The following is a 14,437-nucleotide window of genomic DNA, read 5'->3' as shown; positions in this document are numbered from 1 at the left end:
TTTAGGGAAATATATTTTGATCTCATAAAAAGTTCCAACAATAATCATAACAAAATTTGATTATGGTCCTTCTATAATAATACATATGTTCAAATCAAATCCATAAATATTTACGCAAAGGTATTGAAAAATTTCCCAGAAATTTCTATATGCTTCCAGCATTTTAAATCCTTCAAGGATTTTAATAAAAACTTGAGTATATAATGATTCATATAAAATGTGTAACAACAATCACTAGACACGTGTAAGATATTGCATGAATTGTTAGACTAATAAGATATTTAAAGGCTCTTGCATCCATCACAAAAGAATGTTATATTTTCTCATAATCAAATGTCAACTTAGTGAAAAACTTCATTCTCTTATTTTGTTTTTGTAAAACTACTTCATTTGTACCTTCACTAACTTTATACTTTTAAATATTTGAACTACAAGTCCAGAAACTTTACAAAATTAATTCTACTTGAATTGCGTACTTCTAATTTTTTGACCAATTTATTCCATGTTTGTATTTCTCAACAAATTCATTCAAGATCCTCATTTTCTTTTATTATCTCAACAATATTATTACATGCAAAATCGTTGTCAATAACTTTTCATTCTTGGTTCTACATTTGCTCGTATTAATATAACTTATTGAGATATCTTTATTTTTGTTATTTTCATATTCAATTTCAAGTACCTGAATTTCTTTTGGAATTTTAATAATTAGCTACATCTTAGGTCGTTTCAAGAGCACATGCGTCCACTATATGACCAATGTGGCACAGTTAAGAAATTTCCATTTGGCACAATAATTATTTGCCACTTGGCACGATAATTATTTTCCACATGTCTTTATTGACTAAAGTTTAAAATGTATATTATTTCAATCTAATTCCATTATAAAAATATATCAACATTGAACACCCATTCATATAACAAGGATCATATATGTCAATAATCTTTGCTATGATTGATTTAGTCATAGATTATGAATTTTTTTAAATATGTACACACTTAGTCCAATTTTATTTTATTTCTTAATATTAATTCCTTATACGATTTTTAATATCCAATATTGGAAAATAAAAATATGTACTTCAAGTCTGTAAAATTTAAAATTTACACATTCATTCATGCACTCATTTTTTAATTATTAAAAATTGAATTTCATACAAATATTTTTTTCTTTAATAGATAAATGAGAAAGATATCAAAGATATAATTGAAATCATATAAATTAATTTATTAATTTAGTTACCAATTGTATATTTTCTTTTTCTTTTTGAACAGGCATATTTTTTTGAATAAAATACTGGGTTGTATAAATAGTAAAAAAGTCAAATAATCCAAAGAAAACAAATCACGGCCCAATAGCAAAACATGGACTACTAGGCTTATCAAAACCAATAGTAAAAGAAATAAGAATCTAAAACGGCAAAAGAGAAAACGGAGAGTAGCAACCCAGCTTTATGAGCTGTCTTCTTCTAGAATACTCTTATGAAAATATATGCTTCACAAACCAACAGCTTCTGGAGAAGATCAATAGACTGAAATCGATTAACTATCTTATCATATTCCACATAACCCTTTAATGGTTTTGTTTTGATATGGACTTCAACTCCATCCCCGATCGACCTCTGCTTCAGTGATATTTGGACCAGCAGTTCCATAAACGAGGTATGCATTTTTCTCTATTTTTAACCCTTCCGATGCCAAATTGTGATGTCAGGGACTAGTCTACAATATTCCATTTTCCTCTACTAAGTTTCAGTTGATTTTGTTCTTGATATGCAATGATCGAACCTCAAGCTCTTAAAAATGGCTTCCTTAGGGTAAATTTAATTGAAAAAACGATAGAGTGAAAATGAGAAAGAAGATGACAACTTTTTTATGTTTTAATTATATTTTTAACTTTTATTTAACATAAATTTTTAAGCGTTAAATATAAAATTAGTACCCGAACTTATCCATTTCTCCTAGATTGATACTTATTATTTTTTTGTCCTGGTACTTAATTTTTTTTATCCACTACATTGGTACTTGAGACTAATAGTGTTAATTATTGCTGACGTGGTAACATTGGCAAATCACACGTCACCACTTGACATCCTATTGTACTTATTTTCTTTTTGTTTTTTCCCCTTATGTCCTTTTCTTTTTTTTTTCTTTTTATTTTTCTAGCTTTATCTTTTTCTTTCTTTCTTCTGTTAGGAATTTAAAAAATTTTCCCTCACTTTCTCACCATCCAATCAATTTTAAGTTAAAAAGCTTTGTTAATTTATCAAATTACTGAACTAATGCTAGAAAAAATTACAATCAATTTATTTCAAAATTTCTAATTTATTTGTTTTTTAGAAATTAAGAGAAAAAAGCAATTAAACATATGAACTATTGAAATTAAACTCATTGGAAGTGTTACAGTACATTGATCATACTAATATATAGAAAACCTTAAGAGTTGTATTAGGAAAAAAAATTCTAGCATTCAATTATGTTAGATATGTGACCCAAATTCATGATAAAATACAATACGAATGGAAAAATACAAGTGCGCAAGAGAAGTTTGAATAAAAATATACTTCCTCTATTTAATATTGATTTGAATAAGATGTTTTAACTTTACTGCATTACTTCTGTTTTACTTTATTAGAATATGATTTTACTCATGTATAAATAGACATAGTCTACTCATCTTGTAATTATTCAAATTTGACATAGTGAATTATCTTCTCCTCTACCTGTAGTTTTTTTCCCGCAAGGGTTTTCACGTAAAAATCTGTGTGTTCTTTATTTTTCTTTCTGTTTCTTTTGCAATTTGTTGCCATTGCCGACTATCTATTTTTCACAAATTACATAATAGTGCTGGATTACACAATTCTGGTTTTTTATGGGATGTACAATTATGCATAGCTTAGATCTGCAACATAAATAAAGTAGTGGGTTTTTTTCATGGTTTGCTAGTGTATACCTACAATTCTAAAGTGAGAATCTATATTTAGTGTTTTACAGGTTAAAAAAAAGAAACTTGGGTCTCTTATGTAGCCATTGATGTGCAAAAAAAAATGTATTTTGTTCTTTCTCATATTTTCTCAAGAAACAAACAGAAAAAAATCTAACTACCTAGAAACTAAAAAAAGAGGAACAAAATTGAATGAGAAAATCCAAAAATGAAGATGAATCAAGATTTTAAGTAAAAAATAGAGATAACCCAAAACCTATGAGCTAAAAAGAAAGCAAATTAAACAAAAAAAAATCCAACAGAAAAAAATCCAACTACCTAGAAATTTTATTAGTTGCCGGGTTTCAATAATGAGCTCTTCATTTCAGGTTTATTGGGTAATCCAGATCTTTGTAGCTTGAATTTTGAATCCACTTCCTCTATGCCCAAGAGTCAAACTCAATACCTTCTACATCGAGCAAAGAAGTAGCAGCAGTATAGAAAAGAATGAGAAAATGGAATTGGGAAGAAAAAAGGTGACCAGGAAAAAGAAAAAAAAAGGAGATTAGGAAGAAGAAACCTCATTTGGAAAAAGAAAGAAAAAAAGAAATAGTCTTAAAAATATTTTTATTTATTTTTAATATTTTTATTATGACATTATCATGATGTAATTTATTCCACGTGTCACGATCTTATTCCGTCACTTGTCCTGAATTTAACGCCGTTAGTCTCAAGTACCAATATAGTGGACGGAAAAAATGTTTGAGTACCAATCTAGGACAAAAGAAAGCTATAAGTACCGATCTGGGAGAAGTAAACAAGTTTGGGTACCAAATTTATATTTAACCATTTTTTAACTAAAATTTTAACATAAAAACAATTTAAATACTAAGCCTTACAGTCCACTAATATAAAAAGTGGTAAATTGTCACATAAAACCTTAATAATTACCTTTTAAGCCTTTTTAACTAATAAAATCAATAATAATTAAATTTTGTAATTTTTACAATTTAGTCTTTATACCCTATTAACCATCCAATCAACAAAATTATCGTTCCAAAATTCAATAGAACATTAATATAGACCCGTAAATATTAATAAATAATTTTTACTGACTCTTTCATCGAAAAACGAGATTCTGAAACCGCCATTTTTCATACCACTAAAAATGGGCCACTACAAATTATGTTAGTAAGCCTATACTCATATAAAGTAAGTGAACTTGTATAGGTTTGGTATTGAGTTTGGCGAACCTAGTTTTTTTCAGTGAGGAACTTATTTAGAAAGTGCATTACTTTTGTAATAATTAAGTGTGCTGCTTGGTTGAGAATTTCAAGGGTAAAACTTAAAGGGATAGATGTTTAGATCTTAGGTACAAAAGTAAAAAGTCTATACTAGTGAGTGTTAGAGCTTGGATACACTTGTTGTACGAGGTATTAATATAATGAATATTGAGTTTGAATACACTTGTGGTATGAGGTACTAAAATAGTGAATTCTCTTAGGGCAAGGACCCGCAGATGTAGGGAAATTGAATTATATAAACATCCCTTGTCATGTTTACTTTTTTCCATTTTACATTTATTGTACTTGAAATAGTTACAAATTGGACTTAGCATTGCTTTTGGCACTACTTGTTATTGTAGTCAAATATCAATTCGGACCCATTAGTCTTATTGACATTGCTTTCGACACTTTTGTTGTTTTTAAGAATTCCAAATTTTGAATTCTTTATCATTTTGGTTATCAAAATAATCAATTTTCGTTAAATTTTTTTAAAAAATCTCATCTTTTTTCAAGAAGATAAAATTTCACATCAAACAAGTAATAATTTTTTAGCGGTATTAGTGTGGTTTGGACTAAGACAAAGGCGACAACAACCAAGCCAAAGTTGGAATGATAAAATTATTATTTTTTGGCATTATATAGATAAGAGTTCAAGCTTTGTGTAACAACCCGATTTTTAGTGTTGACGGAACAGTGGTTTAGACCACAAATTCTGTCGTGTTGACTCATAAATATTATTTTTAGAATACTTATAAAGTCATTAGAGTCGTATTAAAATTTAGTTTAGAAATATTAATGATTAGATAGTTAATTAAAGAAAAAGGGCTAAATTGAAAAAGGTGAAAAACTTGCAAATTAAAGCAAATAGGTGATGAAATGGTTTAATTAATATTGGAGGAAGGACTTAGGTAATAGTTATGCCTAAATTAATATAGTGGGACGGCATGTTAATGCAAAATAATAAAATAAGGTAATTATAATGGTAAAAGTGTAAATTACTTGAAATTAAAACAAAACAAATTGAAATTTTAAAGTTTTCTATTCATTCTTCTTCAAAATTGGCCAAAACCACCATAGGAGGGAGCTCTAAGTTCGGTTTCTTCATTTTTATTGCATGTGAGTTCAATTTTTACCTGTTTCTTACAATTTTTATGTTTTTGAGGTCGTTGCAACTAGGCCCAGCTAGCCCGTACTTTCGTTTTTGATTCTGTTAAAAATTTTGGAAGTGTCCATTGATGAATATTGAATTATTTATGAATATTAGGTATGTGGAGCAATTATTATGCTATTGAATGAATTTGTGAAGAGATTTTTGTTAAATATTAATTTTAGGATTAAATTGTGAATATGTCAAAATATTAGGGTTGGATAGTTAATTTTATGTTTGTTAGGGGATTTTTGAGGGTCTATAATGTATGGATAATTTATTTATTTGAGAAAATTAGTTAATTTGATGAATTTTGAGTTAAGGGACTGAATTACAAAAAATGTAAAAGTTTGGGGTAATTATGTAAATTCAAAAATAAAATGGTATTAATTGTAAAAGAGATTTTAAATGAATTATATGTTAATAATTGAGAAGTTTTACCTTATAGATCAATAATTCGTATATATTCGAGGAAAAGGAAAAATAATATAGTAGTCCCTGAACTTCTGTAATTTCTACGATTCAGTCCAGGTAAGTTCGTTACATGGTTACTATTAATCTATTGAATATTCCATACTATTCATTATTTGTTGAATTACGGATTTTACTGAGTTATGCTTACTGAAATAGAAATATGGTGATTATTCGGGCTATGTGCCTAGTAGGCTTTGTGCCGATGATTATTCGGGCTATGTGCCTAGCAGGCTTTGTGTCGGTGATTATTCAGGCTATGTGCCTAGCAGGCTATGTGCTGGTGTATTGAAAATTGCATTAATTTAGTAGTTTTCAGTTAATTATAAATGAAACTAATATCGAACTTACTAAGCTTTTTGATGCTAATAGTTTGATTTATTCTTGTAGGACCTTTTGAATCGTTGCTTTGATTGAATCGGCTCAGAAGCTCGCATACTATCATCAACATCTTGGTAATCATTTTGGTTCTTACTAGTTGGTTTAAGTGGCATGAATTAGGAAAAGGTTTATAATAATTGAATATTTTGTATGGATGTAAATGTTTTAAGTAACTTATTATGCTTGTTTCTAGTAAAAATAGTTAAACTTGTGTGCTTAATTAGGTAAACCTTTTGGAACATATATATAAATAGAAGTTGTATAAATCTTGTGGTGTCAAATGATGATGATTGAATACTTCAAGTATGCTATGTGAATTAGCTTAGTTATAAGTTCTTATAATGCTTAATTTTTGTTTAGTGTTTGGTATGTTTGGAAATATGGTGAAATGGTACTTTGTTGAGAATGACATATATAATGTTAATGCTAGTAAACGGTAAGTAAACTCAATGATATGTATAATGCAAATATGTTTAGAAGTTAGTTGAATATTTTGGCCAAATTTAGTACATGATTATGCATATTACATGTTGTCATTTGAGGTGCCTAAGGGTGGTTGTATGTTCTTATACCTTGATTGATTAGTTAGAATATGCATGATTTTGGTGCCTTATTATAGCTTGTATATATGTGAAATTTTGGTTGTAGGTGCATGCCAAAATGAGTGAGAAAAATGGCTTGTAAAATGGCCTATTTTCGTCCACACAGGCAGAGAGACGGGCGTGTGTCTCAGCCGTGTGTGACACACATGGTCGTGTGTCCCCTGTAGCTTGTAAAGGGTTGCAAGTCAGGCTATCACATGGCCTAGCACACAGCTTGACACACGGGCGTGTGGGGTTATTTCGAAGGGTACACGGCCTGGCATACGGGCGTATGGCTTGGCCATGTGACCCAAGTCAATGAGTTACACGGGCACAGACACGAGTCGTGACACGACCATGTGTCCCTATTTCGAATACCCACACGGCCGTGTGACCCCCTAGTTTTGAAAATTTTCCTTATTTCTTGAAAAATTCTTTGGATTTTCGATTTAGTCCTGACTTGCTTTTAACGTGTTTTTAGGGCCTCGAGAGCTCGTATAGGGAAAAATATGTATGATTTGGATTATTGATATGAGTTGAAATGTTTGAAAATTATGCTCATTTGAATTGTAAACGCTGGTAATGCTTCATAACCTTAGTTCGTTGACGGATACGGGTTAGGGGTGTTAAACATTGTGTTACCCATCTCCCTCTCTCAAATTTGTAATGATAAAAAATTAATAAAAAAAGTAAAATTGAATATCAAACTAAATATAGTACATTAAAAACCTGTAATGATCCGATAGTTATGAGTGTTGACACCATTTTTTGGATGGAAAACGGGGTCGACTTGGGTTTTAAAAATGAAAACGAAAAACGGGAGTCGCCACCAATCCTTTTTGATAAGGTGTGATTGGATCACATCGAAAAGTAGTTGTTTTTAATAAACGGTTTGATTTTATTAAAACAACAAGTTTGGTCCATGAAATTCAGAAAAACGAGTTCGGGAGTCGGTTACGCACGAGGAAGGATTAGCACCCTCGATACGCCCAAAATTGGTACCTAGTTAATTACTTAATGTCTTAGTGTCGAAAAACTGAAAAATACGATCATTGTATTAAAATGTTAAAAATTTTAGGAAAAGAGGGTACGTTCCACGTTAATCGAGAAAGAAAGAATCATATCTAGTAAGTTAAGACACAATGTCTCGAATTCTCGATACGCGAATGAATGTAAAAAAATTACTTATTTAAAAGATGTTTAACTATCTCGAATTTAAAAAAGGGGATCAAGTCCAGTAAGTCAGGACTCGATCTTTTCTTAATTTCCGAGATCATTTAAAACTTTGGTTAAAAAAACTCGCGTATTTAGATTTATCGTAAAAATCGAAACCCAGTAAGTTAGGGTACAATCTTCTCGAGTCTAAACATGAAATTTTGTTTATTCAAAAATCATAATTCATACATTGAATGAAAAATAATTTAACGCGTAATAGTAGAAATAAAACACGATGTTAATGCTCGTAACAAAACAATAATGAATTCGATAATGTAAGTATGAATAATACGAGTAACAACAAATAAAAGATAAATAAATAAAAAACGAATTAAACATGCAAAAGAATAAGCAAATAAACTATTCGAATGAAAGTGGGCATAAATAAATAAAAGAAAGTAAACACCACGCGAAATAATGAAACCATAAAAGAAATAAAAATATATAAATACATGTATATATATATTTTAGAATTATGAGAATATAGAAAATATTTAAAAATATGTATACATATATCTATGTGTAATAAAATACGTAGAAATAGATATAGGTATGTGTAAGTATGAAAAATGAAATATAAAAATATATTTATAATAACTTTAAAATGTATGCGTATATGTATTAGGAAAATGTATATATTCACACACAAATAAAATAAAATAAAATAAAATATGTACACATATATATTATAAAAAGTATGCGTTTGTATATGTAAATATATAGCAAGAATTTTAAAATTAAAAGAGTATAATAATAGTAATAATATGAAATTTGTTAGGAAAATAAACAAAATAGCAAAAAGACTAAATTAAACATTAAAACAAGATTCATGGCTCAAAACGCAAATAAACAAAAGTGGGGGGACTACTCTGAAAATTCATAAAACATGGAGGGACCAGTAAAGGAAATTTCCCTTCCATTAAAATGACGTAGTTCGGGTAAGGATTAAATTGAAAACGCAAAAAATTTTCGGGTAAAATTCAAAAGATTAAAAGAACCTAATTTTAAAAGCATTAAAAAGAGGAAGGGCTAAACGTGCAATTAGTCCTTCCGTCAAAAACACGCGGATCCCGCTGGAGCGGGTCGGGTCAGTCAACGGGTCAGGTCAAAACGGCGCCGTTTTGGTGCCTGAGAAGGCTGCCCAAAACGACGTCGTTTTAGAAGCCTATTTAAACTAATTTTTTTTCAAAATTTTCATTCTTCCCTTCTTCTCGAAAAAAAAAAACAAAAAATTTCTCTCAAGTCTCTCTCCCTTCCTCCGACCAGAGCCCAGAAACCAGCGAACAGGGCCGACACCATTTTTTGGATTAAAAACGGGGTCGACTTGGGTTTTGAAAAAATGAAACGGGAGTCGCCACCAATCCTTTTTTTATGAGGTGTGATTGGATCACCTCGAAAAGTGGTTGTTTTTAATAAAGGGTTTGATTTTATTAAAACAACAAGTTTGGTCCATGAAATTCAGAAAAAAAAAAGTTCGGGAGTCGGTTACGCATGAGGAAGGATTAGCACCCTCGATACGCCCAAAATTGGCACCTAGTTGATTACTTAATGTCTTAATGTCGAAAATTGAGAACTTTGGAGAATTTTAAAAATACGATCATTTTATTAAAACGTTGAAAATTTTCAAGAAAAAGGGGATATTTCACGTTATTCGAGAAAGAAAATCATATCTTGTAAGTTAAGACACAATGTCTCGAATTCCCGATACGCGAACGAAAAATGTTTATTTTAAAAAAAATTAGCCCTCTCGGATTTAAAAACGAGATCACGACCAGTAAGTTAGGACGCGATTTTTTAATCCCGAGATCATTTAAAAATTGAGTTTAAAAAGGTTCATGCATTTAGATTTATCGTGAAAATCGAAACCCAGTAAGTTAGGGTACGATCCTCTCGAATCTAAACACGAAATATTATTTATTCAAAACAAATTTTGTTAAATCGAGTATAATAAAAACACGAAAACCATAACAAAAATACGAAAGCTAATTACATTTTTTATGCATGGTAAAACCATAATGGATATGAAAGTATAAAAACGATATGAAATGCGATAACGACATAAAATAAATAAAAGTCGGCCTTACAACATACAAACAATAAAATATACAAACAAACAAAATTAAATCTATCATTTAAAATACTAATGAAAATGAAATAAATAAATATTGAATATAATTGCAAATGTAAAGAGATGTATATGGACATGAATTTAAAATATGTGTGTATGCATAAATTATAAAAAATATATATAAAGTATATTAAAAAAGGAAAAAATTATATATATAAAAATATGTACATATATATACGTAGGTGTATAAAATTATGGAATATGAAAATAATGAAATACATATGAAAAATAGGTGCATACATACATTGTAAAATGAAAGAAAATATGTATATACAACTTATAAAATATAGAAAAATGATTTTAAGATATATACAAAAAAGATATATACAAAAAAGATATAAATATATGTAAGTTCATGAAAATAAAATGTGTAATCAAATATATATACATATATAATATGCAAGTATATATGTATATGCAGGTTAAGAAATACGCATGAATGTATATATACAAATACGTATTCTAGAAACATAGGCATATAGATATATAAAAAAACTAAGGTAAATGTAAACACATACACATATATATTAAAAAGATAATAAAATGATATATATATTATTAAATATCATCATGCATATACATACATATATATATAGCAAGATTTGAAAAATAAAAAAAAGCATGAAAAGCACAGTATCGCATTTTAAATGATAAAATAACAAGATAATAAAAAGGGATTAAAATACAATTTAAACTAAATAGGCGGGATAATTTTTTAAAAAAAAGGAAAACAACGTAGGGACTAATTTCAAAAGCAAAAAAGGAAAGGGGGATCAGTAGGGAAAATATCCCACACCAGCTAAACGACGCCGTTCAAGTGCAATCCCAACCCATAGCTATGGACCAAATTGAAACAAAAGAGAAATTTATGGTCGAAATCGCAAGTATGCGGAAAACTGCCCTGAAAGCGCTACAAAATCAAATGGACCAATGGCGCAATTAGTCCATTTAGCGAAAACGCGCGGATCCTCCCCCAGGGTCGGGTCACCACGCGGGTCAGAGAAGGCTTAAACGGCGCCGTTTTATACTGCTATTTAAACATAAAGTTTTTTACAAAAATTCATTTTTTACAGTTAAAATAAAAAAACTCAAAATCATTCTCTTTTCTCTCTGTTTCTCAAAAAAACGATTCCCCTCCCCTTTGAATCCGACCACACCGTCGAGGAGCTCGCTCAAAGGCCTCGCCGTGGCCTCATCGTGGCTTCGCCTTGCCGGAAAATGAAAGGAAAAGGGGAGGGGCTGCTCCTTTTTGCTCGTCTCTCCACTGGCGCGGCCTAAACGAAACCCCAGAGGATTTCTACGGCTTCGGCGCAGAAGGGATCACCGACGGGGGCGTGCCGCAAGTGAAAGGTATCGCCTTTCACCCTTTTCTTGACCTTTTTAGAGAGATAAATTCAAATAAAACTTAATATAAAAGAAGACAGAGGATTCAAGAGGCTTAGATCACCTTGAAACTGTTTATTGTTGTTTTTTTCTTTTTTGGTTACTCTCTGTTTTTGTGTTACATAGATCGCTAGAAAAAAAACAAAGTTACATTTTGCTGGCTTTTATAGCCGATCTTCTATTGCCTGCGTTCTTTGTTTGCTTGTTCTCTTTTTTGTAGGCGATGGTGCAAGTAGGGCGGCGACGTAACCAGGGCGGTGGTGACGTGACGTTGGCGGCGGCAGGCCAAAGGTCAATAGGTGCGGCGCTAGGGTTTCAGAAAATCTGAAACCCTAGTCTGACTTTGACACTTGGGCTTGGGTCTATTGGGCTAAATTGGGTTGCTGATTTGGGCTTTGGTAGGTTTAGGGTTAATTGGGCTTTAATTTAGGTCTGTTTAATTTTGGGTCATTAGGTTTGAATTGGGCCCGGGTTTGTATTGGGCCATTCGGGTTTGGGTTGATGGGTAAGGTCTAGGTGGTTTTGGGTATTGGGTAATGGGCCTCGGTTAAGTTTAGGAGAGTTAATTGATTTTGGGTTCTTGGGCCCGGGTCTGGGCAAAATTGGGTTGTACAGCTGCCCCTCTTTGCTCGTTGTCGTGTAACAAGAATAGAGCAAAGACTAAAAAAGACTAATTTTGCCCGGTCTCGCCGAGTCTTGACTTCTTTGATGCTTCTCCTCTTCAAGTAGCTTTATTCCAGTCTACTGTGTCTTGTCGCTTCAATCCATTCCACTGCATTTCAACAAGATCCGACTTGTAGCTTCAATCTTCTTTGCAGCAACTTTTGGGGGATGAAGTTTGTGGTTTTAGTCTATCCTACTGCGATGTCAGGGAGATAAGACTTGTAACTTCAACTGCAACTTCAGAGGTATAGACGTTGGCGCTTCGACCCACTCCGCAACGTCGGGGAGATAGAATTACTGACTTCAATGTACTCCACTGTAACCACAGGAAGGTAAAACCTGATACGATTCACTCTACTGTAACTTCAGAGAGATAAGATCCTTTAATCCGCTCCACTGTAATCTCAAGGAGACAGGATTACTGTCTTTGATCTGCTCCGCTGTAATCTCAGGGAGATAAGACCTGATACGATCTTCTCTACTGTAACTTCAGAGAGATAAGATCCTTTATTTTAATCCACTCCACTGTAATCTCAGGGAGATAGGATTACTGTCTCTGATCTGCTCCGCTGTAATCTCAGGGAGATAAGATCTGTAATTCTTCGGTCTGCTCCACTGTAATCTCAGGGAGATAAGACCTGATACGATCCACTCTACTGTAACTTCAGAGAGATAAGATCCTTTAATGCGCTCCACTGTAATCTCAAGGAGATAGGATTACTAGCTTCAATCTGCTGCGCTGTAATCTTAGGGAGATAAGATCTGAAATTCTTCAGTCTATTCCACTGTAATCTCAGGGAAATAAGACCTGGTGCGATCCACTCTACTGTAACTTCAGAGAGATAAGATCCTTTAATCCGCTCCACTGTAATCTCAAGGAGATAGGATTACTAGCTTCAATCTGCTCCACTGTAATCTCAGGGAGATAAGATCTGAAATTCTTCAGTCTGTTCCACTGTAATCTCAGGGAAATAAGACCTGGTGCGATCTACTCTACTGTAACTTCAGAGAGATAAGATCCTTCATTTTAATCCACTCCACCGTAATCTCAGGGAGATAAGATTACTAGCTTCAATCTGCTCCGCTGTAATCTCAGGGAGATAAGATCTGACACAATCTGCTCCACTGCAACCAATGGACGCAAGGCTTTGTTTTCGATCTGCTTCGTTGTTAACGCAGGAAGGCAAGATATGCTATCTTCAATCAGCTCCACCGCAACCGATGGAGACAAAGCTTGTATCTTCGATCTGCTTCACTGTCAAGGCAGGAAGGCAAGATCTGTTGTCTTTGATCTACTTCGCAGTCAGTACAGGAAAGTAAGATCTGATGTCTTCATTAATCTGTTCTCTGGGGAACATGACCTGTATGTTCTATTTTATGAACTTAATTGTGCCTAGTGATTAGGATGACATGATCAGAACGAATGAAATGCTCCTAACTAGATGTGTATGAATGACATGCAAAATGTCATGAAATTGATTCCTTAATGCTTAGGTTATCATCATACAAAAGCTTATTAAGGCTTTATCACTGACGTGCTACACCGCCTTCTTGCTCGGCTAGCATATCCAAAGAAACACTTAATCTGATTGCCCCCCAATGTGAACGTCAAAATTCAATCCACTAGGACGTAAAATTTGTACCATCAATCTCCCACTGTAACCCAAGGGTAAAAAGGTATGGCTTTTCTCAATCTTCTCTTATCGCGATTCAAGGATACAGAATGTGAAGCTGTTTGCTCCTTTACCTCATTTCCAAGGTGTCATACCAAATGCTCATGCACAATTGCAAAATTTTCTTCTCCGAGAAAACCTTTTCTTATCACTTGGTGGTTATTGCTTGCTTGTTTATTGAAGCCTTGTCACCTAACACGACATTTGTCATTTTGTCTTATCCACGTTTGGACAACAAAGCTTAAAAGGATAGTCCTGATTTAGACTTTTTCCTTTTAGACACTTCAAATCTGATGTGTTCTAAACAACAGTCTTGTTTCAGGTTCCCTCATTATTTAGAAATTTCTAGAGCAATATGCAAAGCTCATTTTGCTTGAACATTCAGTCCATTAATCGTTATTCCAAATGTTTTTGAAAAAAGATTATCACAATGGACAAACAAAATTATATTGAGAACAAATCTCGAAATGAATAAGTTAACAAATTTTCCTAAGATAAGATGAAAAATAAACAAAATGAAATTTTATTGGGGAACAAAGCTTGAAATTAATACATCAATCAAGACAACAAATTTTGCCAAGATTCA

The 14,437-nt window shown here is 32.1% G+C and overlaps 1 long non-coding RNA gene across 1 annotated transcript; it reads left to right on the top strand.

Annotated features, from left to right (window-relative positions):
* The first annotated feature begins 1,290 nt into the window (after window positions 1-1,290).
* Window positions 1,291-6,550, top strand: LOC107914007 (uncharacterized). Its single transcript, XR_001688676.2, has 2 exons — window positions 1,291-1,662; window positions 6,218-6,550. It is a non-coding gene; the product is annotated as an uncharacterized lncRNA (long non-coding RNA).
* The last annotated feature ends 7,887 nt before the right edge of the window (window positions 6,551-14,437 follow it).

The sequence above is a fragment of the Gossypium hirsutum genome, chromosome D10 (genome assembly GCF_007990345.1).
Source record: "Gossypium hirsutum isolate 1008001.06 chromosome D10, Gossypium_hirsutum_v2.1, whole genome shotgun sequence".
In the NCBI taxonomy this organism is placed as follows: Eukaryota; Viridiplantae; Streptophyta; class Magnoliopsida; order Malvales; family Malvaceae; genus Gossypium; species Gossypium hirsutum.
This window is presented reverse-complemented; position numbering and strand designations above follow the sequence as displayed.